The sequence below is a fragment of the Meleagris gallopavo genome, chromosome 2 (assembly GCF_905368555.1).
Source record: "Meleagris gallopavo chromosome 2, MGAL_WU_HG_1.1, whole genome shotgun sequence".
NCBI classification, from domain to species: Eukaryota; Metazoa; Chordata; class Aves; order Galliformes; family Phasianidae; genus Meleagris; species Meleagris gallopavo.
In genome coordinates this window covers 18417059-18436973 of record NC_139405.1, presented here as the reverse complement: position 1 = coordinate 18436973, position 19915 = coordinate 18417059, and the positions used below count along the sequence as shown (strand labels likewise).

The window sequence follows — 19915 nt, the reverse complement described above, 5'->3', positions numbered from 1 at the left end:
ATGCATAGCTATATGATGTAAATAAATATTTGTACCTGTATTTTGACTTGTTAATCAATTCCTCACAACTGACACATTCACTTTATTTAGAAATCTGTTCTATTGTTCACAGAATGAACTTAATCACACACACAGGCTCTGGCCCATATTTGAATGGGATGGATATTAAACATTGCACCTCGGTCTATGCTTTCTCCTTAGTATGACTCTTGGTGCTTCCTGTAACTACTCACTTCAAAATTAAGGCTTGTGTCATTCATTCAAACATAATTTTCCGTATTTGTCTAACATTTCTGACTCAGAAATGTCAGTATTTCCATTCTACTGTTACTATTAGAAGCATTGCTATTGTAGCAACACATGGAAACCTGACTCCAGGACCAGTTCCTATTGTGCCAGGTGCTGCCCATGCACTGAACAAAAGTTGGTTTCCACTCCAGGTTTTTAAGCCTGTTAAGTGCTTTGAGCTGTAAAGCATTGAGTGGATATAAAATATTGCAGCCCATTTACAAAATTTGTTTAAAAAGATAATAAGGTTCTAAAGTGATTTGCTTTTAACAAATGTGTTATACATATATATTATATATATATTAAAAATTGCACCATAATCCCCTGTGATTTTGTAAGGATATGTGCTACATTTAATTCTCACTTATACTAAAGCCAGTTTGCATTGCTTTTACAATAAAAAGCTTAACATAAATGTGAAACTGGACCCAGGGGATACATTCTTTTCCTGCTGCTATGGCCAATGACAGGGCAGGAAAAGGATGGATACTTGGAGCAATTAACTCTCCTTAGGCATGTGAAAGAGCCCAGAGATGAAAGAGTGCATCTCCTGTTGATGGTCCCTGCAAGTTGTACTACCCCCTCTCTTTTGTCACCACTATTTTCTGAATGCTGTGATCCTCCCTAGATGTCCTACTATGGGTATTTCAGTGTTTCCAAGTTAAAATCAGACATCTTCATCTGTCCAATCTAAACTACATGAAATTACCCTTTTTTTAAGAACATCTGGAGACACTGGGAGATTTTCTCAGAATTCTTTTTCTTTTCAACAACACTTAAATAATCATGCGTGAAGTTATAACCATCCAAGGACTTACAGATTTCATTGTTCTCAACTCAGTTATTAGAGCATAGAAGACAGTAATGGATTGACCCAGTGATCCATGTACTCTGCTTTCCCATTTCTGCGAGAAGTGTGTGGCTATATAGAGAAGATAGTATGGTGCTTGCTCAGTACATCTACTTATTTCCTATCAGCCTGGGAATTATGATCTTTTGAGCTTGAGGCTGTACGTTGGTGTCCTCCATTACATTCAGTCTTAGGAATTTGTCTAATGATTTTTTATTTTAAATTTTGGTAAGTACAGCATTGTATAGCAAAGCGTTTTACTGCTTAGTTGTGTGCAGGCTGAACATACAGTTCAGTAGGTAGGGGCTTATTATTCATTTTAGAACTTGCTATCTGACCTTTTTTGGGAGAGAGTGATCTACTATTCCCTGCTGCTTTGGAGATATCCCCCCTATACTCCTTCCCCAGCAAGCAGCCATTGCTGCATCTCAGCTCTCCGGTTTACACTGAAGTCACTGAGAATAAAGCCAGACAGGGAGACCTGACAACTCACGTAAGGGCTGCTTCATTTAGACAGGGTAAAGAAATCAGACATCTTTTGGAAATAGTTGTTGCATTTTAGATGGAAATTAAACTAGATATCAAATCTATCAAGTATGTTACTATAAATACAAAACATTAAAGAAAAACCAACAAAATACAATGCCTATTCATTATGTTGTCAGTGAACTGAAAAGCATTTACAGAATCAACAAGGATTTGGGAAGATCACTCCTTACGTTTCACTTACTCTTTATTTTGTTCTAAAGCAGTGAAGCAGTCACCAGTGATGCCGTGGCTCTCATAAAGATGACCACAAGGCAGAGGAGGAACCAAGGCTGCCTAACCACTCAAAATATTATCTGTTTGGGACTCCATCCCTAACCCCCAAGTGTAGAATAGCTTGAGCATTAGGTATTTTTAATTTGTTATAACTTGTGAGCAATTGGCTAAGTTGGCAAATGCAAAGAGGCTGGGACTATATCACAGTCTAATAAAAGCCCTAATAAAAGTTTTAAACTAGTTCACACATCTGCAGTCTGATGAGGGGCATTACATAATATGTGCTATTTCTGCCATGCTCCCCACTATCCCCCTGGCTGATGGAGGGGGAAAAGTGTTCCTATGATGTCCCCCAGGCATTTTTATGGCCTCCTCTGAACCACCTCCACCTTCAGACAGCCCCCTCGAGAATTTATGAGAGGTATATGGGTAATTCTCTGAAGTGCCTATAATTCTCACTTCTTGAGATTCTTTGTATGTACTATAACCTACCCTTCAGTCCACAGATCCCTTCAACGGGAGATAAAAATACGTCTGGTATTTTTATACCTTGGATAAAAATAATCAAGCTGGTCTTCTGGATCCAACCAGTGTTTAAAAGCATTTGTTCCTTCAAGTGCTATCTTCAAGTGGTGAAATCTCACCTCACAGTCCACAAAGATAAAGTCCACAGTTAATTTCCAAGATTTAAGCCTGTCCACATCCAGGAGCACAGGGAGCTCTTAGTAGCTCTGAGCATCATTAGAAGATGAAGTAGATTCAGCTACAGTGTTGGCCATCCTTCTTTCTGCATGCATTGGTGTAATATGGGCAGTGGGATTTATGGTGAGACTGCATGACATTTTATTAAGTGATAAGTTGGGTCTTCAGTCCCTGCTCAGCAGAGGAGGTTTTCCAACAGTTGGAGACCACAGCAGACAATATAAAACTACAATCTTTGTTTTAGGTATGGCTATCCAGCTGCATTATGCAACCCTCAGGCTTACACCTCACCACATTTCTTTTGATTCACAGGGACTGTACTTTCAACAGCACAGAAGATGCTGAAAAGCTGTGCTACAAAAACCACCTGAATGCCCTTCAGGGTGTGCAGAGCTTGCGGAACTTCAAGACATTTTAAAGATGTGCAAGCTGCCTTTCTTCCTCTATTCTTTCCACTGAAAGGAAGTCATCACAGTAAAATGCTGAGGGGCCGGGGGGGGAAACAACGTCTGGCAGGGGCTGATAGAAATTCACTTTGAACTCTGATGAAGAACATTTCCACTCTGTTTATTACTAAATCCACTAGCCGTAGATGATCCAAGGCTCATAAACCCAGGTATGATGGAGTACCCCAGAGAACAGTTGGAGAGAAAGAGAGACTCCATTCGCATATGTATGTGAGTGTTTGCATTATTTCTCTTTTTCATTCGGGCTGTGAGAAAAGTAGTGATCAGATGACAAAAATTGTTCTGCACTCTCAGAAAATTAATGGTACACAGCAGCTACTCTCAGAATTAAGAGGAAAGTGCTCATTAAAATCTCCACCTCACCTCTTTTTTTTTTTTTCTCTCCCTGTTTTTTGGAGCTCTCTGGAAGTGCCTCCTGTATGTTTTAGAACTGTTTGAGGATTATGACAGACTTTTAAGCAAATTTATTTCGGAAAGGAAAATCTGTCTTACATCACATAGTAACTCCAAACAGTCAAAATGAAGATGAAGTAGAAGCCCTGATGTTGTTCTTTTTTTGCTGAGTTTTTATTTATTTACTTTTATTTTTTCCTTTGTCAGCGTTTCTTAATTTACATGAAGAATTCCATGTGTTATCTTCTCCTGCATTCTCAGGTCAAATCATTTTCATTCCTAGATGAGCATGATTATTTTCAGTTCACTGTTATGTTAAAAGGAACTGAAAGATTCAACAGAGGACTGACAGAGGCATGCCTAAACTGGGCATTAGATGGCAATACAAAGCTCTGACACTGAAAACACCAGCTCATCTGCTGCTTCTCTGTAGAAATATTTAAGCATCACTGATGCATTTATTTTTTATATTTCTCAAACATTAGTCTGAAGAGAAAATCCAGCACGCTCCCTGGGATAGGAGAGAAACCATATTTCCTAAGGACTTTTTAGGTGTGCTTTCTCCACTGGCTGCTAAATGTAGCAGAGCAGAGCTCCAGGCCACACATGCCCTCTGAGCCCAAACAAAGCAGCTGCAGGAGAAGCTCCCTCTGCATGATCCATCAAAGTCTGATAGACACAGATCATGCTGACTTTGGAAATAAGTGGGAGCTTAGCACAGGTCTCCTATATCCCTGGGAATATTGTAGCTCCTAGATGTTCTTTAAGAGCAAAGCATGACTGCTACAGCTCTGAAATGACTGACAACATTCCTTGCAGGTGAGGACATGCTGAGTTGCTCTTTGGCACCAAAGCCTCAGAAAAAAAAAGCTGGGTTAAGGCAAAGACCAGTCCTCTGAGGTTTCTACTGGTATGAATATACTGATAAGTCCCCTACTTGGCATGCAGGTTGTTTCAAGTAACACTGGAGTGCATGGGCTATTACTAAAGCGCACAGCACAGGCTGCTCAAAGATACTGATTCATCTTTAAAACTGATAGCACCTGAAATGGTTAGTTAGATCTGGTGGGTAAAAACTCTCCAGAAAAAAGGCTAATTTTAAAAGGATTTAAATACATGCACTTGCTTTTAATTAAAAAAAAACTGCTGAATCAAAGATCAAACTTCCTTTAAAGTTCAGAATTGGTGTGACTGAAACACAGAATATCTATCAAATTGCTGCCTTTTTCTCAACCACAGGATAGGGAAAAGGCAGTAAAGAAACAAAATCTTCACAAGTGTTTTCTTCTGTGAACTTTGATTTAGATTTATAAGGGCCAGAATATTATCTGAAAAATCAAAGATAAACTTATCTTCCATCTCAAACTTTTTAATCCTGTTTGATTTTGCATTATGTCATGAAAATATAAAAACCATTCAGTAGTGTTTTAGTCAAACAGCTTTGTCTAGGTGTACAAAAATAGGGAATCAACATATGTTTCTTGAAGTATGTTAGACCTTCTTCATTGCTGACTGTGAGGGCTTTGGAGCTCAAGTCTTTTAAGAAGAGGCTTAGGAAACTAGGATTATTCATTTTGGAGAAAAGAATGCTCAGGAGACCTTACTGCTCCCTTAAAGTACCTGAAAGGAGGCTGTGGCAAGGTGGGGGTCAACCTCTTCTCCTGGGTAGCAGCTACAGGACAAGAGGGGATGGTCTCAAGTAGCACCCGGGGAGGCTCTGGTTGAATAACAAGCAAAAAAAAAAAAAAAAAATCACAAAAAAGAGTGGTGAGGCGCTGGCACAGGCTGCCCAGGGAAGTGGTAGAGTCACCTACCTGAGGTGTTCAAGAACCATGGAGATGAGGGACATTGGTTAGTAGGCAATATTGGTGATAGGTGGACAGCTGGAATAGATAATCTTTAAGGTTTTTACAACCTTGATGATTCAGTGGTTCTATAACATGATATTTTGTTATAACTGTATTTATGTCGGCTTTTACCATTGTCTTAGCATTCAGTTATCATCACAACACATTTCGCATGGTTTAAACATAAAGTAGGGAACAAGCCTCTCTTTTGAATCATATACGCCTTTCACATAGTGGTAAGACACAGGAGATGGGGCTGGAACTCAGCTGAAATGACAGAGAGGGAAAGAGTGACAGCTGAAGGAGTAGCCAAATACAATAAATACCTATTAAAATCAATAACAACTTTTCCATTGGCTTAAGAAGCATTTGGATCCAGTCCTAAATATACCAATTGGAGGATTTATATGTTTATTTTAATGGTCATGAACAGAAGTCTTTTTTTATTAACTTATGCATTTGCTGCTGTGAATTATGGAAACTGCATATCTACTACTGGTGTGACAGAACTCATATCTGACAACGCTTACGTATTTAACTTTACACAGTGAATAGGCTTAGTGTATAAAATTAAGCATGTGCAGAGGAGTGAGGTTTTTGTCAATAGTATAATAGTTTTATCTGGAGATGTACCAAATCTAAGCCTACTTTTCTCTGATGCTTACTTTTGTTTTCAGCCTTGACTCTTTCTGGTTCCCTAAGTCTGCATTTGTTTCCACAGAGGACTGCAGGGACCTGTACTCACACAGAAAATCCTGATGGACCCTTTGAGAAAGGCAGGCACAGGGCATAGGACTTGCTCCTGCATTAAGGACTCACAGGTCAGATAGTGGGGCACCACTAAAGAAAGCAAACAGCCTGCTGAGTGATTTGAAAGAATGATTAGAACATTCTGACCTTGAGTCTCAAGTAAACAAAGAAAAATCCCTTGATATGCTGAAACTTAGGAGAGGATATTTCCAAAAAGATATATTTCACAATGCCAGTATACAAAGGATTTCTTGTTGGTCAGGTTTATGTCACTGTAAACTCATCACCTAAACCTTCTGGCTTTGCTTTTCAGTTATCAGACATGCACTGCACTGACGAGACAGCTCAGGGTTGTGCCTGTAAATGGAGGCATTAGACAACTCCAAGTAGAGTGTGGTAATGCAGCCAAGCTCACTAGCCTTTGCTAAAGGGTCAGTCTTTCCTCTGCACCAATAGCAATACATGGTTTAGTGGGGAAATATTGGTAGTATGTGGGCAGTCGAACCAGATTATCTTGGAGATCTTTTCCAACCTCAGCAATTCTATGACTCTGACTTCCGCTATACCTTCTTACTCATAAATAAATATTCCCCCTTAATCATTTTTTATCTAAGTCACTGGTACTACCTAGGGAGCAGCAGGGCAGATATCCCTTCCTGAAAGAACATGGCATTCCAAGGTTTTATCTTAACCTTCAGCTGGAAAGATAATAGTGCCAATTGTTCAGATAATGAGAGAGAAAAAGATGAATTCTTGGTTTCAGTCAGGAAGGTGGCTGTGAAATAATGCACTGACTGCCCTCAGCAAGCTTCTAGCACTGGGTCTGAACTTACTGATATCATGAAACATAGGATCTTATTTAGGCAGCACTGCAAAGGGTTTAAACTCATATTTAATCATTTGTTTATATTGTGAATAAAACTAAGATGGTACTTAAGCTGCAGGTGGCACAAAGATGGATGGATATGCACTTAAAACAGAAGACTAGATTCCACTGCTTTTAAGAACTGTGGCCTTAAATTGTTGCAGAGAATACATAGAGGTTTTTAGAAAATATTTTCTATGCTCCTGGAGGAAAAAATGAACTGCTTGCTTAGGAGATTTTGTCCTTCATGCTCTTTTCTTAAGAAAAAAAAAAAAAACACCACTTTCAATAAGCATATTATATTATACAAAAACAGTTTTAGAAAAGAATGCTTTTACATTACAGCACTTTTTCCTTGAATTCTAAGTAGTTTGCTCTTAAAAAACAGAAGTCTTAGCTGAAAATATTCCTGAAATTTCTGAAGGAAAGACCCAGTTTTTTCTAATTTTCCTTACAGTGCTTGAATCACTAGAACCTACTGCTGCTTTATTTCAGTTTGTCACTTTAGTACCAGGAATATCTGCAAGTCTTGTGAAGTAATACTTCTTCCATATAAAGAAAGAAGATATAATCTGCAGATGTTACTACTGGATGTTGTGTTGAGGGACATGGTTTAGTGGGAGCTATTGTTAATAGGTGAATGGTTGGACTGGATGATCTTTTAGGTTTTTTCCAACCTTGGTGATTCTATGTTTCAGACTCGCTCAAAAAATCAGAATATTCATAGACTTAGTTCTTCTATAACATGTTTTCCCTTCGCTTTCTCATGGCTTATGTATTTAAACTATTCACATCTTTAAAATTAGAGTCCACCTGTAAAAAGAAGAGACTGAGCTGGATGAATTTAACACAGACGGAAGAGGTATAAGAGAGTATAGGACTACGTGCCATGCAAAATAAATAAATAAATAAAAAGAACAAGGTAATCAATACTGAGTGTCCTAGTGGTCTTCTAAAAGAGATATGCTACCATAGAAGGTACTTTCGAAGAATCAAATACTCATGGAATTGCTCAGGATGAAAAAGACCTTAAAGATCATCAAGTCCAACCACAACCTAACCAAACTACCCTAACAACCCTCCACTAAACCATGTCCCTGAGCACCACATCCAAATTGTTTTTAAAACACCTCCAGGGATGGTGACTCAAACACCTCCTTGGGGAGCCTATTCCAGTGCTTAACCACCCTTTCTGGAAACAAGTTTTCCCTGATATCCAACCTAAACTTACCCTGGTGCAACTTAAGGTCATTTCCCCTTGTCCTGTCACCAGTGAGAAGAGATCAGCCCCGCTCTTGCTGTAAGCACCTTTCAGATACTGGAAGAGAGCAATAAGGCCTCCCCTCAGCCTTCTTTTCCCCAGACTAAACAGCCCCAGTTCCTTCAGTCACTCTTTGTAGGACATAATCTTCAAGCTTCCACAAGCCTTGTTGCCCTGCTCCAGCACCTCAATGTCCTTCCTGTACTGAGGCACCCAAAACTGAACACAATACTTGAGGTGAGGCCTCAGCAGTGCCAAGTACAGAGACAGGATGACTTCCGTAGTCCTGCTCACCACACCATTCCTGATACAAGTCAGGATGCCATTGGCCTTCCTGTCCACCTTGGGCACACTGCTGGCTTATATTCAGCCAACTGTCCATCAGTACACCAAGGCCCCATTCCATCAGGCAGCTTTCCAGACACTCCTCCCCAGTTCTGTAGGGTTGCCTGGGGTTGTTGTGACCAAAATACAGGACCTGATACTTGGACCTATTTAAACTCATACAGTTAGCCTTGGGCCATCAGTCAAGTCTATCCAGGTCCCCCTGTAGGGCGTTTCTCCCCTCAGGCAGATCAACACTCCATCCCAACTTGGTGTCATCTGCAAACTTACTGAGGGTGCACTCAATCCCCTCAATGTCATTAATAATGATGTTAAATAGAAGCAGCCCCAGTACCAAGCCCTGGGGGATACCATTTGTGATCAGCCTCCAACTGTATTTAAATCCATTGTCCACAATGCTTTGAGCCTGGCCATCCAGCCAGCAGAACGTAAAGCAGAGAGCTTCAACAACTTGTACTTCAAGATAAGATGCTGAGATGCACTGCACCATGCTACAGAACTCAGACAGGTCCACTAAGTAGGAGCCTGACAGCACCAACAGGTGCACCATAACCACCACCAAGTCAGATGATGCAAGGAGGAATCAGGAGCCCTCTACCCACTCCACCATAGTGGACATCTGCAGTAATGTCAGCAAGCTCCCACCTTGAGTCCCCAAGAGGCTCAGTGAGTGAGAGGCAGGATCCAACACCACCATCTCCATTGCCATGTCACAGGTCCCCAGCAGGTTCAAGAGGAGGGGAAAGCACCCCCTTCCCCCCAGCCCTGCATGAGATAAGCTGTGGTGCAAGAGTGCATGGAAATCCACCACCAAAAAGGATGTGCTGCTACCACTGCTGCAGGAGGCACTGAAACCTCACCAGCTAGAATACAAATCTCACACATAAACATCAGCATGTGCTTCAATAGAAACTCAGCTATGCAAGGCTTTTTCTGACATTCTGCTTGAGGCAGAAGTTGGAATCTGCATTGCCTTTGGCATTCACAATCTGTGCAATGATTATGGGAAGGACATATACAACTACTTCAGATCTTGAGATGAGACAAGCAATCAAGACCCAGTGTCTAGCAGGCCAAGAGATTACTGGAACTGTGTGCAATGCTGATTGATTAGCTTGTAAAATATACCTAAAATTCAAACTCTTTCAAGAAACACTGTATTTATCTGTTGCAATAATCGATTGCTTTCTACAGAACAATGCTCAGACAAAAAACGACTAGAAAAAATCTGTATTAAAATCCTTTTGAGATTTAGAAGCATGTAGTTAGGTCCTTACTGAATACTGTATTTTCAAATTCCAGTATTGTACATTCCCAAAGTCCAGCCAGGTCTGAATGCAGATGAATCTTACCCACAGTAGTTTGGCTCATTTCAAATGTTGCTGGAGCTAACAAATCTTGATGTGGAAAGAAAATCATAAGAAAACCATATTGCTTGAGATTTATCGACAATTTTGTAGATCCCAGATGTTTTAATGATTTATGCAAGCTACAGATATTTGAGGGCTTATCCGGAATCAATTCCAAGACTTTCAAAATTTGTCTGTCACTTGTCTCAGTGGCCCACTGAACCTGACCTAATGGAGTAAGTCTGGTTTCCTTTAAAATATTGAATGGTTGATGAAGCCAATGGAGGAGCCAAGAGGGACAGAATAGGCGATCAGATCTGTTCTTCAGCCAGAGACTTAGGCATATCTTTGCTTGTCTGTAGAGACAACCCACGCACAACATAAATACAAACCTGGACAAGGCTGGGATGCATGCATGTCCAGCTTCCACCCATTTTATTCTTGAGGTGGAAACCTGGTGGGGAGTTGAGGAAAAGCAGCAATTGTACCTGTACATTCCTTGCCAGAGATGTTTATTTTTGCTTGTTGTTGGGTTTTTTTGTTTGTTTTTAAATGACCTTCCTGTTCTCTTATTCTATGTATGTAGTTGGCAATCATGACATTGATCACAAAAATACAGTAGCTTTTCTCTGGATGATTTCTTCAGGTTGCACAGTGTGGGGGGGAGGGGGGGGGGGGGGAAGAAATACGTTGTAAAAGTTATTATCAAAGTTCCTTTACCACTTTAAAATGTGGAAATCCTTGTTTTTCTGGCATTACTATGGAACAATTTCAAGAACAAAACATTCAATATTTCAGAGCAACTTCCATCAGACTTTGAGGGAAGTTAATAAATCAACAGAAACCACTTAAATGAGCATTTTCATGGGTCCAGTGGAATTCTAAGCAAATAACAAGTCTGTAAGAATGAAAAGTCACATACTATACACACAATCTAATGTTCAAAGGAGAGTAAAAGATGCTTAAGTGTTAGTATTTTATGTAGCCTTCACTCTCAGTAGTAATTGCAAGCCATTAAAAAGAATGTTTAACTGTAGCTGTTAGCACTGGCATGGCCCCAAGTAAACACTGAACCCTCACAGAAGGGGGTTAATTGCTACAAGAAGAGGTAATTTATTAACGAACACTGAAACTCTGTATATACCCAAAAACCAGGCTGCACTGCAGAAATCTTGTGTTAATATTACATTTGATAATCAGATTTTTCCTACACTACACTTTAGAGTCTCAATCTATTCAGAAAGCTGAAAAACCAACAAGTTTTTTGACTTGGCTCTTGTAAAATCTTTACCTGGTGCCCTTCAGTCTGCCTCTTCCCTTCCTTTCCTAAACCTAGAAAGTCTGCTACTCACTGAAACAAGCTCCCTGGCAAGAAAAGTTAGTCCGACAATCAGGAAGAGCATGTGGAAGTCCTGCTTCTTTCTTCTACTGTGCCTGGCATACTGTGCTAGAGCACCATGAGTCCTGCATAGGTCCAATAACCTTTACCGAGATTGATAACTATCTATGTTAGGGATCTTCTTTGAAGTTCCTGATATCCCAAGGCATATTAAGGCAAATGAAAGAGGATATCAGTCAGTGCTTTTCATCATCTTCTTACTAACTGTTTTTTAAACAGCTGTTGGAAAACACCATTTGGTGTGTTTGAAAAACGCCAGGAATCCTACCTTCAAATCTCCATGTACCATTGTACACCCTTCTTCCAGTGAGCCTTATGAGCCTTGGTCAGCAGCACTCCATTAAGAAAAGTCACCAAGCTTTTCTTACAAGTACAAAGACCTTACCCTACCTCTGAGCTGAGAGAATCTTTTTCTTGGTCTGCCATACAGATGTCTCCTACATACTTGGCCTTGAAGTTGTACATGAAAGCTGAGCAGAATACATGGCAGAGCTGCGTAGTTTGGAAAAACTGAACTTCATTTAGTTTTTAGAAATTTTGTCTTTATGAAATTTTATTAGCAACCCATTGAGGTCACTGGGAATTCTTCCATGGTGCTCAGCAGGATTTGGATCAGGACCACGAACTAAAATATCCTGAAATCCATTTTTAAAAGCCCAAGTAAACCAAAAACAGACTTCTGAAACATCTCACATTTTACATTTTGCCTCCCACAGGATGGTAGCACGAAAGTAGGAAACAAAGAAGCTGTTGGGGCAAGGTTTTCTGTCACAGTAACTGCAGTTCCCAAGTATTCCTCTTAACCTCCAGAGAAAGTTGACAGCGTTACAGCCATCCAAATTATTTTTATTAATCTGAAATGAAAGGGCAGCCTAATACCCAGAAGTGATTTGTAATTGTACCTGTATACTATATGCCATTACATTGGGTGGGGACATATGTATTTTTTATATAAAAAATACAAGTAACTGTTTATTTGATATTGTACCCCATTAAAAATTAATGCACTGATAATGCAAAAATAAAAAATAATGCAATGATGTCTATAGATTTGATTTGAAGAAGTTCTTCATTTCTGTAGGTACACACCCCAGTTCTGTATCTCGTTTTACCATGCAGTTCTGAGGGCAAGCAATTCACATTATTATATCACCGGCATCAATTAAAGGAACGAAAAAAAGCTTTAGTGCTTACATGGATTTTTTTTCCAGAAATTATATGAGAATCCAAAATTATAACAAGTTAAAATCAAGCCTTAATCTGGAGAAAATAAATTTTGAATTTGTATATAGTACTTTATTCAGTTCCGACTGGTGGTTCATAGGACTTAACAAGGATTTTGTGTACTAAATTCAAGCAGCTTAAATTGTATTAAGATTAAATTACAACACTGAATAAAAGTCCTAATCATCCTTAGATTTTTTTTTTATAGTTTGACTATTCTCTTCAATTCACTTTCCAAGCATACTTGTTTATTCATCATTTTTAGTTGTTCAAATATAAGAGCTTAAGTCTTAAAAGCACTGTTCAAGATTTTGTCAACAAGCTGTATCAAAAATATTATTCTAATCCTTCCTTTTCCATTGAACTATCAGCCAAAAAAGATATCGCATAAATATAAGTGATGCCAAAGTAAAGGTTGGAATTATATCAGCAGAAGTGCTAAATTTTCAGTGAGTTGGAAGTAAAAGCACATAGCTTACTTGAAAATAGCTATTAGGTTTTACCTGGAATACATCCCTACACAGACCAACTCAGAAGTGCTAAGAATAGTTTTAATAACACCATATAATGATATAACGTGATGGAAAGTACAGTGATAGTAGCAGGGTGGCACAATCCTAAGCTACAGTGAATGAAAACAAGCACAAACACAGCAGCTGTAGGAAAAAGAAAAAGAAAAAAAAAGGAAGGAAAACTGCTTACATTTTGAAGGCATCAAGTATGTAGAGATCTCCAACAAGACACCCTCACCTCCACTGCCAACCCTTAAATGAGGTACTGGGGGGGTGGATCCTTGCTACACCCCTTCTGATCATTCAGGTACATTGCATGCACCTGATCCTCCTTTTGGCTGGCACTGCCATCCCACCAGGTGCTCAATCACTGGTTCAGGCCATGGCAGCATTTCTGCTCTATATCACATATGTTCATAAGTTCCTCCAAATAAATAAAATATATTTCACATGAATTCAAAGGCATTCCTGGAAATTTGTATAGAAATTGTTGAACTTTCAAAGTTTCCTTGAATTTTTTCAAAAATATTACAGAAAATTCTGAACTTCAAGTCTATCTATCTATTTATGTTTCCACACAGTCTTTTTTGTATCACATGGTAGTATTCATAAGGCTATCCTGACTGGTTCCTCTTAGGCATGCTTGCTGCTAGGACAACTATTAAAATTTGTTGTTGGTATACCATTCCCAGGGTGTACTATACAGCTTGCAAGTAAAGGGAGACTGAAGTGCTCCTCCATCCAAGCAGAAGCCTAGCTATGAAACCTTTGCTTTTTCACTGCAATGTTTCTGAAAAAGCAATTTAGCAAATTGGTTAACAACTTGCACAGAACATTTCTGTTGAACACAACAAAGCCTTAACATTCCCCTCAAGCACAATACAGTCTGACAGAAATTTTTCACTACAGATTATGACATTTCTGTAAAATAATTATTTATTATGGTCAATTCTGATTTTATACAGACATGTCAAGAAGCTCTCATTTTAGTTGCCTGGCAGTTCTTTTATTGTGTCTACTCAGAGAGGTTTGAATGTCAATGTATTCTGATATACTATGTCTACTTAACATAGACATGAAATGCTGAAGTAACAAAAATAACAAATTATTCTCCTAAGCATCTTTCCCTTCAGCAATACCATATTGCATGTCATTTGAGAGCACGGTCCCCAGGAGACTATATTGCCATGTATATAGAAGCTACTATAAAATCTACTACTTCAGTGCTCTGTAGAGCATATCTTTTGTCTTGTGAAGACCATTCAGATCAGATGAATGAAGATGGCATAGAACAAGTATATGCAATTGTACAACCAATGAATATACAGATAGCATAGCATACAACCAAGGAATGTACAGATAGCATAGTATATCCAAGAGCTTAGCTACTGTAATTATTATATTGAAGTAGGAAAAGAAAGACACTCACCCTATCTTGGGCTCACAAAATAGACTCCAGTGGAGCAAATCTCCAGAAGAGGAGATTCCCTACTGGCAGTCAGCTCTTAAATGGGTCTAGGAGAGGTGGAGCCAGGCTCCACCCCTTCCTGCACCACAGGTGAATTGCCTTCACCTGTGCTCCCATGGCTGACTCATTGCTCGCCTCAGGTGATTAATCAGAGGTTCAGGCCGTGATTCAGCAGTCCCATATAGCAATGAAAGTTAGCAGGTTACTAGATACTATACAGATGAGAACAAAGACAAGAAGCAAAAATCCAGAATACTGTATTTAGAGGATCTAAGGAATGGGAAAGAAGCAGTTTTACTGGTATAGATGTTTTTTTTACCATAAACTTGAACCTCTGTTGAAGGAGGTGTTCAGAGCTGCAGTTTGATTTAGTTCCACCTCTAGTATGTTTGCATGAACTTAAGGGCCTCGCACCGTAGCTCACATTTCTTGGCATACCTGTTGCTAATATACATACATTTATATCAATGTGGTAGGACAGTCCTCACGAATATAAACTGAACCTTACATGAACTATCAGCATATGATTAGCTACTTTTTAAGACAAATATTTTGAAGATGAAAGGTACTTGGTGTACTACTGCAGAAAATTGTGTAATGATATTAAGTGTTATTGCTTTAGCAGCCCACAAAAAAAGAGTGTTTTCATCTGTTATATTCTTCACTACATTCCTTAGTTTGTTTATATTTCAGCTCTTTTGTAGGCTGAAGTGAAGCAATATATTAGCTAAGCACATTATATCATGATGTACAGTGTTATCAAGAGCAGTATATACCTTTCAAAGCAGATATAATGCTCCATTTGCATTCACTGTATGAGTTCACTTATGAAAATAAATCTTCAGATAACCCATAGAACAGGGAGGCAAAACCTGGGAGAAACTAAAGGCAGTGAAGTTAGTGGATAAAAAGGGGACTCTGGGGAAACTCCTTCTAATGTTACTTATGCATGCATATATCATGCAGTTCTGTTGAAACAAAAAGATTTATCTCCTTTATATGCGCATATGCCATAAAACATATGAATGAAAATATGGCATTATTTCATGCAGAAGAAAGAAATCCAAAGATTCCTAAATATCAAAATCTTATGTTCCAAAGGTAAGAGATACAGCAGTTCCGTTTCTCAGCTTTTGTTCTCTCTCTCTCTCTTCCCCCTCCTAAAACTCCCTATACATTTTCAATTATGAGGTCACATGTTAAGTAAAATTTTTTCTCAGTCCATGTAATTCAAGGGAGTAACAATAGCCAGTTGCTAGTAACTATCAATTACATCAGTTATCTTACATAAAGCTAGAATTCACGAACATAAATCAATATTAAATTCTGCCCCAAACTGGTCCCAAAAAGGATCTGTGCTGGCTTCAAAAATGTATTGCAAAATCTTCACCTAGGTACAAAAAATGCATGATGAGGGAAAGGCACTGAGGGGTAGAAAAGATTTATTGGCACTCATTTGTGATAATGTGCATCATTCTTTTAGGTCTTCACCACTGGCACTGTCATTCCAAAATGATGATAGTAAAACCTGCATTTCAAATCACATCTTGTGCTTAGACTGTGTATGATGCATGTAGTCATTTAAAGGGAAATGAAAAAAGCAAACATTAGAACAACACTAAACAAAGTATGTTCAGATTCCATGAATTTCAGACTCTTTCCTTTGTTTAATGTTCTTTAACTACTTTCTCTGCCTGATTGAGACTCAGCATTGAGACCATTATAACTTCATAAAGTGATCTCAAATCTCATTCCTATGCATAAAAATGTCATGATTTTAAGGCTTTCTCTCTCTGGACTCTTCTGAACTAGGAGTAGGTCAGGCTGGAAACCTGGGAAAGAGTGTTTTCCAAGTCTTCCATTTTTTAGTTTGACAAGCTGTAAGATAAGTAGCTGAAACACATCATTTATCTAAAATGAACAATCATCCATTTTGCCCATAATACTGCGATGAGAAATTCCAGATCAGAAAAAGATGGGAAGCAATGATATATAAGATGCTTTAGATTCCTTAACAGCATCTGTTGGAGAAAGGGTAAAAATAGAGGATATTATGTATAATTTTAGTAAACAGTAATTCGTATGCTTCTGCTAAAGTGAACATTATTTTTCTCATAACTAATTCTCAAAGATCAAGTGGAAGCCTTTCCCTGTTATAGCACTGGACTGGAATTCAAAATTGCAGGATTTTTTTCCTTTGTCTCTGTTTCAGATATTTTCTTGTTTCTTTGCAGAAGGAAATCTCTTAGAAGTAAATATTTTTCTTGCCTAGATCAATGAGAATTCTCTACTTGGGACAGCAATGCCCCCTTAACCATTTTATTCCATCTCTAAAATAAATTCTTGAAGAAAATAGTTCAAAAGCACGGGTGTCCACTTTTCTTTAATAATAAAGTTCTACGTTCTGTTAGGGTTGTATTTTGCTGTACTTGCTATTTGGGGTGAAGGAAAAGAATTTTCATCCACTAACAAATTATGGTTGCCCCACTTCCTTATGATCCTGCTTGTTGAGCTACTTTTAATGACCAGAAAAACTCATTTTTTTTTCTAAAATTACAGATTATGTTTCACATATGCAGAACGATTACCTTATCAAGGCAACATAATTTTCATCCAGTAAGAAATTTGGAGGGCATTTTCAGATTTCTTCAGTGCATATTCCTTCTGTTCTTTGTGTTTATGTAGATCTAGATCCATTATACTCTTTGATAACTATAGCAAGTGCAAGAACATATATTTCATTAAAGCAAGGGACAGTACTGTTTCCTACGAACCTTTAATATGGCTACTGGGGGAAGGAGTACCAATTAAGTAGAAAACACAGCTCTATGGTCACCAGGTTTAGAATATATAAGATATTCAAAGAAGAGAAAAAAGAGAAAGGAAGGGAACAGAAGGGAAGGGAAAGGAAGGGAAGGGAAGGAAAAAGGAAATTAAATTTGTAAAGTGCACTTTTTTTTTTAACTTGCTAGACTCTGACCCTCTTGTTTGAACAGTTTTTGATACCCATCATAAAATCTTCTGGGAATAACTTGAGTATGTTTGGTTTTAAATAGCAACTAAATTACAGAGTCTGCACTAGACAGTAAAACCTATTTGCTTGAGTATCTTCAGGGTGTGTTTGAGCCCCGTGGCAAGACTGGTCTGGAAAGATTTTGCAAGACCAGAGGATTTGAAGGTACAGCATTGTCTTAGTCAGATCTCATCCAGCTTTATAGTTGAAAATATATGAACACAACTGTGTTTTTATAATGTCATTCACTTCCTTCAGTGTAAAAGACATATTCCTATTTATACCCTGTTGGACATTGAATTTTTAGATGGGAAACACATTGTGCTTTCCATAGAAATATTTTCTCATACATTCTTTTTCCAGTTTCTACTAGAGATAATTAGATATACTGACTCTCAGGATCTGAATAGGATTGATACCATGAAAATCTTCCTATTTCAAGTACTCAGGTGCTGTGATCTTCACTTTTCATGATACTTTGTCAACCAAATGTGGAAAAGTAAAATATTTTTTTCTTCCTTCTTCACCAGATGTGCAGAGAAGACCCAAAATTTCTGGATATAAAGGTATCATATGAACTCCGGATCACTGAAGTATGCCTGTGTATGAACTCAGAATTCCCAGCAGGCATCAGGAAGAGTTATTTTACCATTTGTTTTCCATTATAGCCACCTTCTGTTAACATTTTTCTGAGATGAGACCTTGTATCTAATGGTATTTATCCACAGCTCAGCCTATGACTGACTTTCCTGGCACCACATGTCTGTGTTTGTCCTAAATCCAAGTTACTCCAGGAACTGTGTAACTATCTATGATCATTTCTTCCTCCACCATGAAAAAAAAAATTAAAATTAAAAAAAAAAAAAAAAAAGTCTGTAGGTCTGTCTGGGAAGAGATAATTGAATTCCTTTGTAAAAATCAGTACTAATGTTATCATGATCCCATCGATCATAAGGGCATGTGGAGTGAAATGTCATGGGCAACCCCCCTTCGTAAAATCATCTTCTCAATCCATTTTCCCCACCAGTCATTATTAAGTGTAAAGTAAGTATTGTAAAGTAACTCTCTTCTGCTTCATATACCAAATATCTTCAGAGTACTTGTTCAAAAGGGTTTCAGCTAACACTTTACCCAGATGTGGTAGCTTCCTTGCGGTTCTGGTATGCTTCTTGTTTTTCTCAAATCTGTTTACACTTACAGGCATACAGCAAATTAATTTGTTACGTATTCCCAAAAACATAGCTTGGTCTGACCAACTTCTTTGCAATCACAGACAACTGCAATGCTTCTAGTAGTGTACAAAATATACTGTGTGAATCACGGCATAGCACAGATATGCTAGAATAAGATATATACTAAAAGACAAAAAGGCGCTGCTGTGTCTTAAGAAAGTGAGTAGGAGGGTTCAAAGCCATTATGAGTTACATCCGTGATAGCAGCTCCTGTATAATTGCAGCAAATAGATGCATTCTTGAACTAAAACACAATTTTTTTTCTTTCAACATTCTTGAAAAAATAGTTGATGTCTTCTTATAAGACTCTGTTTTTCCTCTTTATTTCCCTTTTTTATCAACTGATGTGCAGAGACATTATTTTTCTTGTAAGATCACATGGCAGTTATGTAATCTGTGATATTTCTGAAATATTGAAAGGGGATTTGAAGGTAAATATCTTCCAGGAAGTTGTGCAGAGATTTCAAGCAGGAGCAGTGTACTGGTTTCTGACAAATCTTTCTCTAGAAATAGGATGAGAATCTGAAATAGGTTAATGACAGTTTCTTTCCTGTTTTATCTTTCACATGGAGGATGAATGAAGGACTTTCCATACTTGAAAAACTTGAAATTTCTCATTCAGGACAACTTTATCTGATCAAAGCAGCACATAGGCCATTTTCATGGAAACTGACGGAGAAAACTTGGAGGTCCAACTTCAGATATCTGCACCTGCATGACCTGGAGATAGAGCCAAGGCTGATACGAGCCATGCTTATTTTGAACCTAGTGAGCTTCAAAAATTGCTCCGGTTTACCCTGTGATGTTCTGATACTTGCCATGAGCAAGGAGATATAAAGGCAACTTTTTTTAGATGGCTATATATCTTAGGCTTTCCACTGTGTCAGTAAAAAATCAGGGAAATGACTTGCCTGAGAGGCAAATTTGAAAGCTCAGTTGCCTGAAGAATTCAACCCCATTTCCTTCTCATGGAGGAGGGTCTTCAAGAGGGTACACAGTTTGGTCTGATCTGAATCAGATTTGAGATACTGGTCTTCACTGTGTGTGACAGATAACTACCCAATGTGTTTGCCTACAACTACAGCAAAAAGCATTTCTAGAAGTTTGTATTTCCCCTCCTACCTAAGACTGAAGAATCTTGTGCACATTATATGCAAAGAGCTTGGCAGTCATTTAAACTTGTCTATA

At 38.4% G+C, this 19915-nt stretch overlaps 1 long non-coding RNA gene across 1 annotated transcript; it reads left to right on the top strand.

Annotated features, from left to right (window-relative positions):
* The first annotated feature begins 538 nt into the window (after positions 1-538).
* Positions 539-18366, top strand: LOC146544888 (uncharacterized). The gene is made up of 2 exons (XR_014881903.1): positions 539-3279; positions 18026-18366. It is a non-coding gene; the product is annotated as an uncharacterized LOC146544888 (long non-coding RNA).
* Positions 18367-19915: the final 1549 nt, after the last annotated feature.